The following is a 20,521-nucleotide window of genomic DNA, read 5'->3' as shown; positions in this document are numbered from 1 at the left end:
CAACAGAGCTCTCCACAACTCAATTGATCCGAACTTAAACAGGAACGCAAAAAATCATAGATATAACCATAAATATAGAGATGCAACAGAAATAACACTTCATTTCATTCATATCAAATACTGAAATATGCTTACAAACAGAATGGAAATAAACTAGCTTGAGCGATGGTAGTTTATCTCTTAGAAGAGTTGTGGCAGCTACATGCCTCTGAACTGTGTTACAATGAGACTTAAATGCCTATTTATTATTAAGAAACAATGAAAAACCCTAAACATCCAAAAACCTAACCCTATGAGATGAAGCGCCAAAATTGTGGGCCCTGTTTGGGTAAATTGATACATCAACTTCCCGAGGTCATAACTTTGGCATATGATCTTTGTTTGGCTATCATAATACCTCGTTTCGAGCATTTAGAAGAGGGGGCCAAAAACAAGCTAAAGAACAAGTTGAGGACTTTTTCAGTCTCTCTGTTTTCCCTAAAAATGTTGTTTATGACCTCAAAACAGCTTCAGAAGTTCGGGACCTGAAAAACTGCCAAAAAAAGTAAACTATGCTACAATTAAAGAAACTGAAAAACTGAAAGAGACAATGTTGGGGGTCTAAGTGGAATTGGCGAGTGGCCACCAATATCCACCTGGATCAGTTTCTAAATGTAGGAGAGAGAAAGTATTACCCAATGGTTGGCAATTAAGGAGATAATCATGGAGTTGAAAAAAATAATCCACTCTAATATCATTGAGAGGTGTAGAAATTTTGAATAATAAACACTTATTCACAGAGATTATCATGATTATACACTATTGCAGAATACATGCATAATACATAACCTCCTCTATGTTGATCATCAATTTAGCAGCATCAAAAACAATGAAACATCAATTGCATGCACACATTAACACAATATGTAACCCGGGGAAAGCTTACAGCTGAAAACCCCACACTATCTGTATATTAATGATTGAGAACATGTAACAATACATAGTACAATACTCCTCTCAAGTACTCAACACTATCTCCACCTATTACACACAAAACTAGCTCAAATCCGAACAAGTCACAGGTTCAAATCTCCTCCGCTGCTTTGCCTGCCTCTATTGCACAATACCAAGTGAAAATCACTCACGCTGAAAATCACGTGAGCACAGGATATAATACTGGGCATGTACTACGCAATCCTCATGGGCATACTCAATCCATTGATTGTGCAAGATCTCATGCACAACTATAGTCACAACTGATAGCAATCTCAACCTCTAACACCTGTCTCCACTGAACTGTACATGCACTGACATGCAACTGAGTTAACTGATGTATTCTTTAGTTGCTTTATGAGTTAATAATTAATTCACACAACTCATCACTAGTCTATTTGCAGTTAGACTAATTACAACTAGTTCAACCAAGTCAAACTGAACACAACTCCACCAAACTCAACTGTTTGAGTTCTAACTGAAGTCATGCATGCAATAGCTCAACTGACCCACAAAGAAAGCGTATTTCCTTCTGACAGCTGCATGTGCCACATCTGTAGCTCAAACTGAAGTGCTCCAAGAGGATAAGATAATGTTTATAGTCTAAATATTATTATGAGACAATAATATTTGACTTTTCTATTTTTAGGCTGGTAGTCTAAAAATAGACTTTGATCACTCCGCTGTGAACCAGAAATAGAAGTCCATCTATTTTTCCCAACATGACCAATCATCCATAAACAACATCCTGCAACTCATAGACCATGATCCATATGTCTAAAAATAGATTTTGCGCCATAGTTTGCCTGCGGGCCCACTTAGTGAAGGCGACTCCTTTCCACTAAGCTCCATCATCTTGTTGCATTCTCAACAAGAGGAAGGGATGAATAACTCCACGCTTGAATGATTTTCATTAACTCATATCATGCATATATACACAAGGAAGTGGCCTTTGGTTTAATCCTCTAAGAGGCCCGATTGACTCTTCACATTCACCTATGACTCTTCATATTTCTCCTAGCTTAATATTTACAAAGAGATTTATAATATATCTCAATCCCTAAGGGTTAAGTATCTAACATATAAATTTATCTATAAATTAATTATTATTATTTTCAATGTTAACTATAAGAAAACATTTTATATTTTACTTCGTAAGAAGTTAAATGACAATTATGAGTAGTATTTAATTTCATGTATGGGATTATGACTAAAAGTTATTAAAAACTTTATGATCTTACTAGAAGTAACTTCAACAATGACCATAAAGGATAATTAATTCCTTTCTTATAGACATCACATGGGTTGAAATCACCTTTCGTTCCTAGAGTACAACCTAAAATTTTGTTTGGTTGGCTAAGAGTTTGTCTTCTTCAAGCATAAGAAACTTACTACTATCCTGTGACATAGAAGCATCTAACATGAATGAAAATGTGTCCCCTTATGGACCATCAACATGTTGTTTCAAATGGCTTGGTTTTCCTTGAATAATGGTGATCAGTCAACCCACACTCACATATAACAACTATTAATGGTTAATTAAGTTATAACAGGGTTTGCCACCTTTGGAAAATACATTTTCTTACCTTGTTCTCTTGGGTAAGAGGTTAAATTGCAACTGGGGAATAATATTTGGTTTTTAGCTATGGAAATCATGATAGTTAGCCATGATAATAAGTGATATTGGCTCACTTGCTAATACTACATAGATTATGACTTTCTTTGATTAGTTAAGAGTTTATTTTCCTTGGACATAAGTTAATAAGTTAAAGACCTACTCACATTTTTCAAAAGTGAAAGTTTGCCCCTTTAAGAACTACCAACTAATTATTACATGAAACTAAGTTTTAATTACACAAAATAATGCAATTACTTATTAAATCTTGAGATTGTATCAATAAATATTATAATTTTTTTCTTTAATTTTTTTTACCTTTATTTTAAATAATTTTAAACATTATATTAATATTCATTATTTTCAACATTAATGATGATAAATGCCAAAGACACATACAATATTAACTGATGCAGGAGCATCTGACCATCCTTAATCGAAATTGAAATTTTGAGTTGTGAAAGGGGAAACGTGGACAATCATTGTAAACTGGGACAAATTCCGTTTAAATAGAGCTAAATTGATGGAATTGTTAAGGCATGATTGAATGTAATTATCTGCCATGTATGCGTAAAAAAAGATCTAGGGGATTTGATTGAGCGATTGTTAGAGAAACTCATGAATCGTAAATGATCCCTCCCTTTTTAATTTCCTATATAAGAGAGTCTGTGTTGTGTGAAATAGAGAGGTAGAGTATGCAATGTAGCCGCAGGGCAATTTGTAGGTTAAGGCCGACATCAGCGTGTAGTCTGGATTTTGTGTATCTGTGTATTGGTTACCTATAATTTAGATGTATGCAATGTTACATGTTTATTGATCGACCATTGATCACTATAAGGATCGATGGCGATCCAATGATAATACAATATCATAGAGTGAGTTGTTGTATGGAGAAATGTGAGTGCCTCAGATAAAGTATGGCAAAGTAATTTGTGTGTTAAATGCGAATTCCACCAATAAGCGACTACACGATAACTGTTGGATTAGAAAACTGATCAACAAAGGAGAGATGTTCAATCGACATTGGAGTCGATTGATCTGCACAACGGAAACCATCGGATTGGTCAGATCGACAGATAATAATGGCGGAAGAGGAATTCGGAGGAAACATCATAGTCGTCCAATGGGAAAAGATCCACAGTGATCACATGGAAACTTGCAAGCAAGTTACCTCGGCTAACGGACCCAAGAAAATCATTTAAAAGAGTTTAAGGTTCTAAAGGATCGGACCGTCCGTTGAATGGGTGATTAGACGCATATCGCGTCGAAAGATGCACGAGAATTAATTCCAAAATCAGACGTGATAAGGTTTTATACAACGAGATTAAAACCTCATTGAGTTCCGGCCATCCAGACTGTTCATTGGGTGATTGATCGAACGGTCACGTGTGAACAAATGCGCGGATTAATGGACCTGAGCGAACCCAATATGTTATGAACTGAAGTTTATTTCCTTTTGGGTTCCGGCCATAAATATTCAATGAAGGACGGACGGTGATTGGTCGAGTTTTGTTGAAGTTCGTTGCTTATTTGCTTCCGATGTATATGTGGGCCCATAACCCACAGGTCCACGTACGAACTGTGTAAAGATGCGGCTTCGTTGTATCAAAGCAGCTGAGCTGGCATCATTAACAAAGACATTGATGGAGTCTTTAGAATCTAGTCTCTAGAGGGAAATAGAACAAGATTGGACTACAAAATGACATCCAAAAAGTAAATTTAAATAGATTGATATGATTTATGCCTAAATGACATGGTATTCTACTAAAATAGTGATTTTTGAACCTACCTAAGTGAGGTTTTGAACTTACACACTAGCCTAGCTAAAAAATGAGGCCAAATCTATATAAACCCATAAGTGATACCACGCACATGCAATAACTTCAAACCGTACAAGCTTAAACAAACACTTACAAAACACATGCGATGTATCATGGAAGCATATGCATAATCACAATAATATAATAAGAAACTTCCCTTCCACGAGGACAATGAGGAAGTTGGAGCATTCAAGACAAGATGTTGAGTATGGTGGGTCAAGAGATTGCATAGTCTGTGGTTAGTCCAATTTAACTACAAATTCTATTTGAAAAGGAACAATGATGATATTCTATCAATTTCACATGACGGTCGTGAAATAAATTGTGACAAGCGTTACCGTGTTAGCGTTTGAATTTATGTGTTGGGTGTTTCTTGGCAACGCCTCGCTCATGAAAAATTTAGTATTATTATCATTTTTTAGTTGCTTTGAGGATTGATTTGTCATATGTGTATTTCCAAACAGATTTAACTTCTAAAAAAAAGAACCATAATAGCGTTTGTAGTCCAACGGTTAGGATAATTGCCTTCCAAGCAATAGACCCGGGTTCGACTCCCGGCAGACGCACTAAATTAATTTTTAAGACTCTAATCCCCTGATTAACCCAGATTCCACTCCGGCAGACACATGTAATGTAATTTAAGCGTTCTCATGCGCTCTTCAGCGGAGTATTTCCAGTCGATCGGGAAGCATAATACATACCGTTGCCTTTCAAGCGAAAGACACGGGTTCGACTCGCGGCAGACGCATCTTACTTCCATTTTAAGATATCAGCGTTGTTCCTTTTCTAATTAGCTTCTACTCTGGTCTCTAGTTCGACCCCGGCAAACGCAGCTAATTTCATTCCCGTAGATCAGCGCGGTTTCTATTCTAATTTCTCTTCTTCTCTGCTGAACCCGGGTTCGATCCCGGCCCAATGCATCTAATTTCATTCTAGAACAATCAGCGTTTGCTCCTCTTGGATGTCACCGTTGTTTCTTTTGTAAATCTACTCTGCAGGGCATTTCCCTGGGAGTCCTCTAACCAGGCGGAGGAATTGGAGGAATTGCAGGGCATTTCCTTGGGAGTCGTGCGGAGTATTTCCAGTCGATCGGAAAGCATAATAAATACCCTTGCCTTTCAAGCGAAAGACGCGGGTTCGACTCGCGGCAGACGCATCTACTTCCATTTTAAGATATCAGCGTTGTTCCTTTTCTAATTAGCTTCTACTCTGGTCTCTAGTTCGACCCCGGCAGATCAGCGCGGTTTCTATTCTAATTTCTCTTCTTCTCTGCTGAACCCGGGTTCGATCCCGGGGCAATGCATCTAATTTCATTCTAGAATAATCATCATTTGCTCCTCTTGGATATCACCGTTGTTCCTTTTCTAAACCTGTTCTGCAGGGCATTTCCAGTCGATTCCGAAAACATTTAACAGAGAAAAGCTCTGCTCTGCAGGGCATTTCCATATTCACAACAACATTTCCAGTCGATTCCGAAAACATTTAACAGACGAAAAGCTCTGCTCTGCAGGGCATTTCCATATTCACAACAACATTTAAAACCGCTTAAAATGACGAAAAGAAATTTCCGTTGCCGGGACTTGAACCCGGGTCTCTCGGGTGAGAGCCGAGTATCCTAACCAACTAGACTACAACGGAGGTAATTGAATTGATTGTAGAGTTGTTTATCATTCCGACGTAACAGGAATTGCATCCTATTTTCCAGGTATCAAATTTCAAACTTCTGCATGCAAATACTTTATTGTAAATCTGACCTTTTATTTCATTCTTAAACTGATATCTCAAATCCCTGCAATTTCATAAGTACCAGTGTCGATTCGATCACGAAATGCCAGCGGAAGTGTTTATTTCATTGTTAGCTACTGGCTTGATTGGTTCCTACAAATTAACCAAGTAGTTAGAGCAAAAACAGAAATATAATCCCTCACCTCCGTGTTGGTTAGCGCATATGAATACCATGTGCTTGATGCAATCCCAGCGATTTATTGAATACCTCACCTGCAAATTGGTCTGGTACATCCCGCATGGATAACATGTTGCTAATCTCTTTTAGTACACTCTTCGACCTCCTTTTGTCTTCGCAGCTCATCACTGAAAACTTCAAAAATATCCTCTCATTTCATAAATTGCCCTTTCAAATATTCAATTTCTTTTTGTTTTCTTACAGAGCTGTGTTAACCTCAGAAGAACAATCTATCCGCATGTGAGATGTTGTCATCAGAGTTCTGCGAGATCCGGTCATATGATGCTGTCACCAAAATTTTGTGAGGTTCTGTTAAACCTGGATATCCTTTGATCTCCTCCCTCAATACCTACAAAACTATAACCCTGTCTTCTTGAAATGATTTTTACGTGTAAAAATTTCGTTTCTTCACATATGTATGGTATAAAAAAAAATTTAACCAAATTTATATATAGATATAAAATTACATTATAACATTGTAAATTCATTTTTGGTTAACTGGACAAAAGCCTTTCTTTTTTTATAATTGTATGAAATTATAATCCCTAGCTCACTTCAATTTGTGTGACCACTTCTTCCAACATATTAAAAGCGTTTATCAAGGTTGTAAGGGGTATGTGAAAATTCGAAGGACATGTTGATACCACGGAATTATGTAGATTAGAATATTTGTAATTTTTTATTTATTTATTTTTACTTTTATAATTATGAGAGACTTTTTTCTTTATAATGCATACTATAGAGTGATGACTCATGCCTTTTCAATGAGGTAGATTTATTGGCTTATTAATTTAATTGTTTGATGGACTTCAATTGTCTATAAAGTGCTCAATTTCATAATGTTTCAAGTGCACTAAGTAAGCAAATTCTGGAACTTTTGTAGCTAGCACATAACAACAATGGCCTATGCTAGAGTCCATCTTGTTGGATTATGCACTTCTTAGCACCTATCATGGGACTATATGGATGTATCAATGAGAAGCACTAGAGGAAAATCTTTGACTAGATCAACTAACTATGAAAGAATATATTTGCATCACTAACTACTTATTCTGTTGGGGATTCAACGCCCCCTTTCTATGGTATCATATAGCATTTCTTCTTCTTTCATTGGTGACTTACATATCTGCGCAGATCAAAGTCCAAGAATAATTACCTATAGAGTCATGAATGATCAAGTAATTACAAATAATGCACTACCCATGAGGTGGCGATAATGGATGAGTCTTCCCTGAGACCACCTTTGAATAGTGGGAATAGTAGTTTGTACACATCAAAAACTACCCTTATGTTGCATTGAATTCCGAGTTCTTAGTGCGGCACACAAGTGCAATTGTTTATAGTCTTGTGAAGATTTCTTAAACTTTTAGGCCCCCATACTAAAATTATTATTATACTTGAATTTTCAAATGACCAATGCTTTCAATATGAAAAACATGATGTGTGCGTCAATATGATTCTAGAATGTAGAAGACACTTTTTTGCTTGTAGTGTTCCTTATAAGGTTCTCATAATAGGTAGAAGAAACTAGTGCAACTAGAAATGTGCGCATAATAGGTTCTACCATTATTTCATATGTAAAAAGCTTTAGTTTCTCATTTGGTGCAATTGTAACCAATGCTTAATCTTTAATTTGTAATATAACCTTCATCAACTGATCTTCGACAGACATCCATTATAGATCGACATGCATCAAATTGTTGATCATCAATTTTACGTTCTCAAGCCTTGTCAACGTGATCTTACCAATCAGATTATTAATGCACCCACCACTCAAGATGATTTAGGTTAACTGAGCCCATGCTTACTTAAGTGGTCAACTTAGGAATATCAAATTAATTTTTTCTTTATGAAAAGTTTGTTATAAATCAAATCAACTTTATAGCTATCTTGTTAATGGAAACCTTTTGTATTTATTTCTACTTGGGAAATAGTCATATCCTATCTAAACAATGGTGTAGTGATTAGATGCAATTACATAGTGAAGGTTGAGCTTTAGCACAATTGTTTTCATAATTAGAGCCATAACAATCCAATGCATTGCTTTATTCTTTTTCATTCTTTGTAGCTCATTCTTTTATATTATTCTATTTATATCTTTGGACCTAGTTGGATCTATCTTATTTTCTTGTCATATTATATTTATGTTAATGTGACATGCTTTAACACTCACTATCATGCAACATTGTGTCCACACTATTATGTTTCCTACTCAACTATGAAACCATTCGTAGTAGCATGGAACCCCATCCCGATTTGTAACTACAATGAACATAAATCACAACAATGTCATAATTTGAACACACATAACGTACGTCAAATGTGAGAATGAAGTATAATTCTCTAATTTTTTATTATGTTGAGTTATAAAATAGCTCCTTAAATATTAAGATAAGATTCCAATCAACCCAAATACATCCAAGTGTAATAAGTCATAATTCAATGTATGTAATATTAATTCTATTAACCTCCTATATCTATAATTTCTTACTCATTATCCATGTAGACCTACTACAAGGCACACACAGAGACACATTCCTTATCCCCTTATATACCCTCATGACATACATTACAATCATCTTTGTTACAACCACCTAAAACATGAAATAAGCTAAAATACCATGTCATCTTTACAACAAGTTGAAAGCATTGCATGACCATGGTTCTCAATCCTTGGCTGAGTCCAAATCATTTGTGTTAAATTTCTATTGTTCATTAGTGAACCATTGGTATTAAATCAACTTTAACTACTTGACCTTTACCATCATGTAAGACTCTACTATTATCTACAATATAATATGTTTTACTTATTTAAATGAATTCACTGTAATTGTCAAATTAGTAAAATAAAAATGAACACTAAAAAAATAAAGTAAAAACACCATTTAATTTAATATTACATTAAACTCGATTCATCTTAACCTTATTACTCCTAATGTTTAAATATCCTAATAATTTTTTAAAAAAAAATACTCATTTCTCATATATTGGTTCCAAAACGTGTCCACCAAATATTTTCAATGTGATTTTTTCCGAAAATCTACTTAAATTAATCATTTCTCACATCTCAAACTAAAAAATTATTAATTTTATTAAGAATTAAAAAATAAAAGTAATTTTCAAATCTATACTTTATATTTTAAAATTCAATAAATTATTAATTTTACCATAATTTCATATTTATTTCTTATATCTTATAAATTTTAATGAATTTCAAACCCATTTTATACCATTCTAATGAGTTTCAAACTCATATTTTATAATGAGTTTTATATTCATATTTTATAAGGTTTTTATGATGAGATAATTATTATTGTGTCTAGAAGCGTAAAGTTCTACAATCTAATATAAGAAATGTTGTAGTGTCAATAAAATGAAGTATAACATCATTATTATAATAATAAACAACAAATAAGTTCAATAAAAAATAACAAGTAATAAAAATAATAAATTGATCTAATTCAATTTATATTGTAATTTTGTTTTTATTAAGAAAATTACAACAATTTTTTCCATAAAATCATAATATAGATATCATATTAAAATAAATTTAAATAATAATAATTAATATTAATAATTATAATATTTCAGAAGCCCATGGGTATAGAATAGATGTTGATGGGATTTACTGTTCAAGGCACTCCACGATGTGAAGGTTGCCAGTTCGAAACTCCATGGGTAAAAATCTAGCCATGTTAAGGGTTGTATGGCCGAGGCCAAGTGCAATCCCAGATGTCCTTCTCGCGGTTTCTCAAGCCAAAGGTTAAGAGTCTAGTCATCTCAAGACTCACATCACTTACCAAACTATTACAATTATTATATTTTAAAACTTCATATTTAAATTTAATTAATAAGCATCTATCTAAAATTTGAATCTACCAAGAAATTTAATGTTTTTAGGTGTAAATGTTTCGTAAGTTTCATACTTGAAAAAAAGTTTGCATCTTGAAAGATTTGATTCCTCTCTGTACTTAATAAATATGGAATTAAGATAGATCTATATTGATTAAACAATTTAAAAATTATCTTAGACTAAATTTTATACATTATTATTCTCTTTTTTATATTCATAACATTATTTTACTTAAATATATATATATATATATATATTCTCCGCATTTAAGTACTTAATAATTTTGAGCAGGTGAATCTTATAAATTATTAGATTTGATTTCAATTAGAATTATAATATTGAGAATCACTAATGAGTGGAAAATTTGTAACAATTTTAAAAATAAATGTAAATCGAATATTGAGTTATGAGATTGGGATAAAGAAAGAATCGATATCATTTGCGTGTGTTTTTTTAATATATGAAGTTTGAGTTTATATTATTTGTTTTTTAAGATATAGTAATAAATTGAGTAAATATTTTAATTATTTAAGTTTAGAGTTTTAATTTTAATGATGGGAGCATTATTTGTTTTTTCATGTGGATTTAATTGTTATAGAAGCGAAATGTTGAGGTGTTGTGATAAGGGTAGAAAGGTAGATACCTTTGATAACCTTTGATAAGTTATAAGTTACTTATTTTGTGTTAAATTGTACATTGTTGATATTAATTTAGGGGTTACAATGGTATACAATAAAATTTGAACTTGAGCATTGCTAAAGAATCCCAATTGTTTACTAATTCCTCTAAATTAAATAAAAATAAAATAAAATAATCATCATATGCAAAATCACTCCATACTTTACACTAATACAATAATTATTATCTTATTCTCTTGATTGAAGTTGGATATACTTCTCTCTAATGTAATGTCATGATTGGATATTTTGTTATAAAAAACAACTTGTTTAAGTTAAGCAATGATAAGATGCTTGTTATTGTTTTTAATATGCACAATAAACACTAAGCACTAGAGGATTGAAAGAGATTAGACTAGAAATTTTAAGGCTTCTCTTAACTATGGGAACATAAAGATGATTATTAACTTTAAAGATATAAATTATAGTTTTAATGAATTACTAATAAGAGAAAACTCAATTGCTACAAAAACATATAGTCTAAACTTGTTATGATTTGGAGCTTGATTACTTTCGCCAAAAATATAACTTAAAGTTAGAAAAAAATTTGGAATCATAAATATCAATTGTTAAGATTCCAATGAAAAATTATAATTCCAACAATTCTTCTATTGCCAAATTCCAATAATGATTGTGAAGAAATCCAAATCATAAAACATATAAACCTTTTCGATTACAAAAAGTTTCTAAATTTTAATGTGGTTGATTAAAACTAATTTCCCAACATTGTGAGTTTAAAGAGAAAAAATTAATATTAACAAAATAAGATGAATGTTGATGGCATCATTAGTAAAACTAACTGAAAATACTTTAGAATGAGTAAATTTGTAAAATTTATGATACAAAGTAATGTGGTTAAAACTCACCAAAAATATTTGAAAACACTAAGTGTGGAGGAAGTAAACAAACTACAAACTATATAAAGTAGCATAAGTAAGAATGTTATATAAAAAAATGTTGTCAAGCATATCCTTACTCTCAAAGATTGAGAAAAAGAACCCAACGACATTTTCCTTATTCTTTCCAGTAAGATAAATATGTTATCCATTTGCTTATCTTATCCTCAACATTTTCTTGCTCATTTATCCAAATTTGTGCTTCTCTCCTATTGACGTGCCATCTATTACTATGGTTGAATATCACCATGCTAAGGAGGTTAGATAGAGAGAATCGATGGTTCTTAGTCCCAAAAGTATGATATGTGGGTTTACTTAAAATTTCCTTTTTATGTTTTAAAATGTAATGTTTTTCCTATTTCTAGTTGTATAATTTATTAAACTACATTTTAATATATTCATTGAAAATAATGTTGTGTTAAATTAGACTCTATTTCATTTTAATCAATTTTTTATTCTTTAAATTAAAATATTTCAAAATTTATTAAAATTATCCCTTATTTAAAGAGGTAAAATCATAACTAACTATATATATTGGTCAAATCTTTGTAGTTGGAAGTCTATGGAGAAAACAAGATGGAGTCAAGGAGATGAAAGAGAAGTTTTTATGTAGTGAAGGAATTTTTGTTCTGCCCATGCCCTTTTGGTGTGTATATTTAGTCGATAATGGAGCAACAACCAAAGGGAATATAACAACAAATTGTCCTCTGATATGTTAAACCTACAAATGAGCATAAATCAACCATGTTTGACCTAACCCATCTCATATATTCTCAGAAGATACACAATGGGAAGATCATAATTGTTTATGAAAATTTCAATAACCAATTATATTAGGTCTAATAGTTGATCCTAATCACATGAGAAAATGAGGGAGGAGAAGCAAAATGAGGGATCTACAGAATGAATGAAAAAGGGCTTAAATCGAGCCAAGATCAAAGGAAGAAAGTGAGAGATATAGGCTTTTGTTAAAAATAAGACTTTGCAAACTATTACAACTTGGTTTAACCCAAGAATCCTAAGCACAGTTATATCCCTTGTTATCAGGGCAAATTCGAGGTTTTGGCTTTACTAGAGCCAAAGGGGTTTTAACCTTATTAGGGACAAATCTTCAAAATGTGAAATCATTGTGAAACCTAAATTTCCACAAGGTACACCAGCTGATAGAGACAAAAAAAGTGTCATCAAAGTTATCTCCTCTCAGCTTCTCGTTGTTGGCTCACTTTTATACACTTGTTAAACAAGTTGGAATCTCCCTAAACTATTACCATATCAGCCGAAGATCTTGTCGAGGCCCACAACTAATGCTATAATGGCCCAAGATCCTATCATTAGAGAAATTTTGAGGTCTAAAATGGGTCTCCTAAGAATATTGTAAAATAATAGTGGAAATAATAAAATAATATTAGATTGCATCATTAAATTTTAGAGGGAAAAAAAGAAAAAACTACTTTTCAAATCATTTATCAACTTATCTCCCTACAATTTTACTAAATTTCAAGTGGGAGCACTCATTAGATGCAGAATTTAATTCCTCAACTAGGAGTGCCCATGTTGCATACTTCCGATGGACCCTACTACTCAAAAAATGAGAAATACATGAAAAAATGTGATTGCAATCATGTTTTTTTTGTATTTCTCATTTTTCGTGTAGTAGGGTCCATCAATAGTATGAAACATGAGTACTCCTTACATGAGGAATTAAATTTCACATCTAACAATTTCTCCCACATGAAATTTAAGTAAAAATGTAGGGAGATAAGTTGAAAATACGAGCTGAAGAAAATAAATAAATAAATAAATAATAAATAATAAATAATAATAATCATAATAAATAAATAAATAAAAATAAATAATAAATTATATATATATATATATATATATATAGAATAAACACTTTTTTATTTTTTTATCTTTTTACTTTTTTACTCCAAAAATGGTGAATCGTCCCTCATGGTTGACATCATCATATTTAATCATATTCGTTCTTAAAAAGTTGATTTTGGTTGTACATTTTTGTTTTGAGACTCAATTTAGACCTCAAAATTTCTCTAATGTGAAGCCACAAATAATGCTATAACGACCCAAGATCCCATCGGGACCCACAACTAATATTATATCCGACATCATATCAGAGTCTCTTTAATACATAATTTCACCATGGGGCAGCTCCAACACACTGATATAACATTGATACTGCAATTCTATGCCAAAATCCCATCAAATTGTTTCTTTGGGCCGAGACCACGATTCTGAAATTTTTCCATTGTCGTAAATAATAACATTCAAATTATCTACATGAAAGGCTCTTGCGAGATCGAGGATCTCATATCAAGAGTTTGTATGTCAAAAAAAATAATCCAAGTTGATGTTTAATAGAGAAGACCATTCCTCCCCTTGGACGTGGACAAGGATATATGGATGTAAACCATTAAGCATCGAGGCTAGGAAATTTGGGGCTCACAAAATGGTTATGATTTTTATTATTGTTTACTTGCAGAATTAGGGAAAGCACTTAAGGGTCATAACCACCCCTCACACATTCACCCACTTTCATCGGCATGTCAGGGTAAACATGAGAGGAAGAGCTATTATGATATGACCCAACCTCCTAGGTCCCTGTTGGGTCTCTATAATACTAGTGATTACCCCATTACTATTGTAGTTGTATCCCTTATTAATATTTTTGTGCACCTATTGTCCCCATATTGTTATTACTGTGCCCCATAGAATCCCTCTATTGTTATTTTTGTGGCTTTATATTATTATTGTTAGGTCGGCTAGGTTAAATTGTGACTCCTTAGACTCCTATATATAGAAAGGAGGTTTTTTCATTTGAATCATCCAAGAATTGATCATTTGTGTAATGTAAAGGAGGTTGCCCCCTCAAAGAGGCTTAATTCTAAGGCGTTGATCTCTCTTTTCTATCTTTTTGTGAGTTGGTTTCATAACATTTGGTATCAAAGCTTTGGATTCTAGGGTTTCTGATGAGCCCCAATTTTTGGTATAATTTGGGCTCATTTGGCCTACTTGCTTTGCTCAAACCATTCACTTTTTACTGCTTATGCACGCATTTCTTAGTTTATTCGTGTTGTTTGTAGGAAGAAGGGTAGACATTTTATCTACGTGACTAATGCATGATGCTTTCAGGTTTTTGGCATTAAAAGGGAGAAAAAGACAACGAAAAAGGAGACAAGGAGACAATGAGGTGGCACTGCTGGTTTTTAGGAGAGGATGTCCACAGTCTTGGGGACCTTCCTCGTGATTCCCACCAAGAACTCCGAGCTCCAATCCATCTCCCCACCGAGCTTAGAAGCAGCCAGCTGTTCTACAGGAACAGAAGTTATAACTGTTCTACAGGAACAGTAGTTATGATTGTCCTACAGGATCAGCAGTTAAACTTTAGTTGGACAGCCGAGCTCCTAAAATCAAGGACATCTGTTGGATGATCGTTTTTGCATAAATACTGAGGCCGTAGCCTTGCAGAGAAGCTTTTTGAACCTTGGCATTACTCTTGTAATTGGAAAGTACGAGCTAGAGCTCAGTCTTTGTTCCTTTTTGTAAGCCAATTTGGCATGACATCAGATTATGAATAAAGAAGGCAGATTTTGATCTAGTTCTGAGTTTTCTCAAGGAGCTATAGCTCTCAGGTTAGGGCCCAACCTGAGAGCAATAGATCTCCTCAGTGTTGTAATGTGTTTGCATTTCGTTCCAGCACTTTGAGTTTGTTTATTTTCACATGCAATTCGAATTTACAGTTTGTTAATTTAGTCGTTTTCATGAGCATAGATAGGACTAGTTTATGGTGATTTGCTTTCAGTTGCTTAAGTTTGATAGGAGGATAGATATAATCTCTTGGAGCTCCAGCAAAAAGGTTGTAAAGGCTCACTGCCATCTCTCTGTTAGGGATTGGGGTGCAGTCCATGACCACCCACCAAAAAGAAAAGCAGTTCTTCTCATCTCCATGCTAGCTGCCACATAAACGTTTTCATTGAAGATCCATCCATGCATTTTTGACATCGAACCATACTTCCACATTTCACTGCCACGCATAGGTTTCATTTCTTGTTTTCCATTTCTGTTCATAGGTTTCATGGCACAGTTATCATAGGTTAATGAATTTCTCGTTTTGATGCATAAGTCATTTGTTTCATTTACGCTGCTCCTTCTCAATCCACTTCCTTCTTCTTCTTCTTGATCTATCCTCAAGTCCTATTTAACCTCTGTCTTACTTGTTTCCCCTCCAATTCTCTCGTTCCCCACATAGCTCCATCTCCTTCAACTCTCATTGATCCCATCCTTCCAATCATCAAACCACTGCATACACTCTTCCTCCATCTGATTCCTCTGCTCCTGAGCCATCACCAGCTCCATATCCATCTCACCTATCCTCCCACACCACTCCAACACTTCACCATCTCCCAAAACCTCCACGGCCAAACATCCTGTAGAATTGCATAGACTTCCTGTAGAAACCCCTGAGTTTCCTGTAGGATCCCCTGCAGACTTCCTGTAGAAACCTGCAAACTCGGTTGTTGAGCATCCGAACGTGGTGGGCTTCTGTGGACTGATGCTAGAGACCCTCTGGGACCTCCCTTAGCCATCCTGACCTTGCCCATGCTTTCCTTCCATTCCAATCGCTCCTGCACAACCAAACCCTAATCAAAAGCATCATCACAATAAATCCAACCACTTAATGAAAAAATACAAAAACATGATTTTTCAGATGCAAGTAGCTTAGATGCATGTAATTCAGTTCACTGCAAGTAATGGCATTATTGGTAGTTGTTTCATTCACAGTTTTGCATAGTTAGGGTCTAGCTAGTCAAATTAGGGTTTCCTAGGGTTTCCATGCTTTATTGGTTTTCAGTTTCCTTCTGCAATTAGACTAGTCTCCTTTGAGTTAGCTTTCGTCCATCATTGATAAAGCTTCTTCTGTGAGCCTATAGAAGTTGGCTTGAGCCCTAGCGGACTTGTGCCAGCTGACCAAGTGACAGCTGCGACAAGAGCTAGTACTTGTGCATACAGCACCATCGCTTCCAAGTTTGTACGAACTACCGGGTTGATAAAATTAAGAGACAGGAAGCTCCAGGAGTTGTAGCATTATTGCTACAATACTGGAGCCCACCATCTTTTTGGCGCCGTTGCCGGGGAAGCGTCAGAGTATTAGCAATTGTTGCTTTTCTTCTACTTTCTTACTCTTACCTTCTGCTAAGTAGTTCACTTCATTTCCATTCTGCAAAAGTAGCATAGACTTTTCCTGCTTTCATAGATTAGCATTTCCTGCTTTCATAGATTAGCATTTCCTTTCTGCAAGCGTAGACTAGCATTTCCTTCCTGCAATTTCATTTGAGCAAAGTAGATTAGTCCTTTCCTGCTTTCAGTTAATTTTGCATCTTTCATAGATAGTTGTAGATCAATCTGTCTCAGTTTTGCAGGTACCAAAAGAAAAGCAAAGCAAAAGCAATCAAAGAGAAAAAAAGTCTTTTCCATTTCATGCCTCGTAGGAACCGAGATAGATCAGGCAAATTCCTACCAAACACCCCCACCACATCACTGAGTCACCCTTCTCTCCTCTTTGGTGACAGTGACCCAGAAGAACCTATAGGTGAACATCCTGAGATATCCAAAGATCCTATAGTAGAAGAAGAGTTAGAGACTACTCCATTTTAAGCTATGGCTCATAATAGAAGAGAAGATGAGAGAATAGAAGGTGCCTTCCCCATCCGAGAGACCAATGGAGAGATGAAAATGAAAAACATTAGCCCCTCCGCCTTACCTCACTTCCATGGGTTGACCACTGAAGATCCAGATACCTTCCTGTTTGAGTTTACTGTCCTTTGTAGAACCTATGACTATACTGAAGATGAGCAAAAGTTGAAACTTTTCCCTTCCACTCTCAAGGATGCAGCACTACGCTGGTTCATGGGTTTACCTGGGAATAGTATCACTACTTGGGCTCAGATGCAGCAAGCTTTCAACACCAAGTACCGGGATTACTGTAGGTCCAAGGAAACAAAGGGGGAAATCTTTCGGATGTCCATGGGAAATGATGAGTCCTTAGAGGATTATGAGGAGAGGTTCCAACTAAGCTATAAGCGGGCCAGGTGCACACTTGACCCTGAATCCCTCAAGTTGGTCCTACTCCGAGGAGTCCCTGAAGACCTCTTAGATACCCTTCACATGTTAGCTGGGGGGGACATTTACCAACTGCCTTATGAGGACATCAAGACTGTGTTTAGAAACCACTCCAGGGCAGCTCGGAAACGAGGTAGAGGAAACCACCTCTCAACTAGTGTCCCTTTCTCCAAACATGAGCTTGCAAACCAATTAGAAGATCTTAAGAGTGAGGTGAGACAAACCATTGCCATGCAGCTTGATACATTCAGGATTCAGCAAAAGAAAGAAGAGGCTGAGAGAGCCTTGGCTGTCTTCTGTCCTAGGTGCACAAGGAGGCACCCTAAGAACGAATGTCCATTGCATTCGGTTGAAGTGTGTTTCGTTTGTGAGGAGGACCATCCCACAAATCAGTGTCCAACCTTACCTGGGTTTAAAGCCATGTACCAAGGGACCGAAGCTCCCACAGAGCCTCTCTATTACCTCAACCAAAGGAGGCCACAAGGATCTAGACCTTATCAGCAGGGGATGCAAGGGGCATCTCAAGCTTATTACAACCCCAACCAGTCAACTCCTATGCCTTCCTGGGGTCCCCCTGCTCATCCTTCATGGTCCATGCCTCCTCCATGGTCTTATCCACCTCAGTACCCCACTCAACCTACTTCTCATCCATATCACTCACATACCCAGCCACAGCCTCAATGGAATGCACCTCAGTCGGGGTGGAGGCCCCAATACAACACTCCTCCTGCCATTTTGCCTCCACCACCAGTTCAACCTCAACCATTACCTCCTGCTCCTCCAAGGCAACCTCAAATGCCTGCTCAACCGAACCCGAACCCCAACAATAGACAGGCCTAGCAGGTATACACTGGGGAAACCTCATGCTCTACCTATGCTGTGGAGATCCAGGAGATCAACCTTCGATCTGGAAAGACTCTACCAGATCGCCAACCTCCTCCCCTAGAGGATGAGGAAGATAAACAGGAAAGTGAACCAAAGGCTATTCCACCCTTTCCTGAGAGACTAACAGCCACCACACAACCTAACCCAGAAGAAGATGAGCTTTTGGGTGAGCTCAAGAAGTTGTGTGTAAAAATCCCACTTCTCCAAGCCATCAAGGATGTGCCAATATATAACAAGTTGGTTAAGGAGAAGTGTTTCAAACACCCAGGCAGACGGAAGAAATATGCCTCAACTATCAATGTCATAGGACAACTGTCTGACCTTATGCTAGGACAAGTCATCTGCCCAAAGTACTTAGATCCTGGAAGTCCTGTAGTAGATGTTCACATCAATGGCACCATTATCCCCCACACCTTGATTGATCTGGGGGCGGCCATCAATGTGATGACCAGGGATACCATGCTTAAACTCAATCTTCAGGGTTCCTTGAGGAAGACCTCGATAGTACTGCAATTAGCAGATCGCTCCACCGTGACTCCCGAAGGGATTGTGGAGGATGTCATGGTCTCCATTGATTCTTGGGAATACCCTGCAGACTTCCTGGTTCTGCAACCAAAGGCCAAGCTTACTGGATATCCTCTCATTTTGGGAAGGCCTTGGTTAGCTACTGCAGATGCTTACATAAGTTGTCGGGCAGGAAACATGACCATCAAAAATGGTCCCATGTCCAAGAAGCTAGTCCTATACCCTCCTACCCAACCTTCTTTAGAGCATGATTTACCACTCTGGTTGGAAGAAGGAGAAGAAGACGAGGTGTACTCAGCAGCTCTGTGCACCTTAGATACCACTAGAAAAGACCCCCCAACCGAGGATGACTTGATCGAGACCTTGATCTAGAATCCACCTTCCAGTGCACTACCCTTAGAGGAATTGGTGGAGGATGCCCAAGCTAGCACCTTAGTGGATCTTTGTACAACCAACCCTGTTACTCCCAGAGTCAAGAATGTGGAGTTTGGCCCTGAGAAAGCATTGAAGATCAGCTCCTCCCTATCTCCTTCCCAGGAAAAGGAGCTGTGTAGTCTGTTGGCCAACCACCTAGATGCTTTTGCTTGGAGCTATAAGGAAATGAAGGGAGTCCATCCTTCGGTCTGTACCCATCATATATACATCAAAGAGGATTGTAAACCGGTTAGGCAACCTCAGAGGAGAATGAATCCATCCCTTAAAGACATTGTCAAGGAAGAATTGCAGAAACTGTTGGATGCCGGATTCATCTACCCCATCTCAGATAGTGAATGGGTGTCCCCTCTAGTGTTGGTTCCCAAGAAAAATGGGAAATGGAGAATTTGTGTGGACTACCGAGAACTGAACAAAGCTACCAAGAAGGACCATTTCCCTCTACCTTTCATAGATCAAGTGTTGGATGGACTGGCAGGAAAGAAGTTCTTCTCTTTCCTTGATGGGTTTAGCGGGTACAATCAAATCCAAATCAGCCCGGAAGACCAAGATAAGACCACCTTCACTTGTCCTTGGGGTACCTTTGCCTATCGAGTCCTTCCCTTTGGGCTATGCAATGCTCCTGCTACCTTTCAGAGAGCTGTCTTGAGCATCTTCTCGGAGCTGGTCCATGATGCGGTGGAAATATACATGGATGACTTTACTCCTTATGGGGCCAACTTCCAGGAAGCATTGTCCAACATGG

General features: G+C 36.2%; 2 non-coding genes across 2 annotated transcripts; one reads left to right on the top strand and one right to left on the bottom strand.

The window, feature by feature from the left end:
- Positions 1 to 4,901: 4,901 nt before the first annotated feature.
- Positions 4,902 to 4,973, top strand: TRNAG-UCC (transfer RNA glycine (anticodon UCC)). Its single transcript has one exon. It is a non-coding gene; the product is annotated as a tRNA-Gly (tRNA).
- A 999-nt stretch (positions 4,974 to 5,972) lies between these two features.
- Positions 5,973 to 6,045, bottom strand: TRNAE-CUC (transfer RNA glutamic acid (anticodon CUC)). The gene has a single exon. It is a non-coding gene; the product is annotated as a tRNA-Glu (tRNA).
- Positions 6,046 to 20,521: the final 14,476 nt, after the last annotated feature.

This window comes from Pinus tabuliformis, chromosome 1_1 (genome assembly GCF_031772625.1).
Source record: "Pinus tabuliformis cultivar Carrire ecotype Pingquan chromosome 1_1, CPIR1, whole genome shotgun sequence".
Classification (NCBI taxonomy): domain Eukaryota; kingdom Viridiplantae; phylum Streptophyta; class Pinopsida; order Pinales; family Pinaceae; genus Pinus; species Pinus tabuliformis.
The sequence above is the reverse complement of the archived record's forward strand: the minus strand, read 5'-3'. Positions and strand labels throughout refer to the sequence as shown.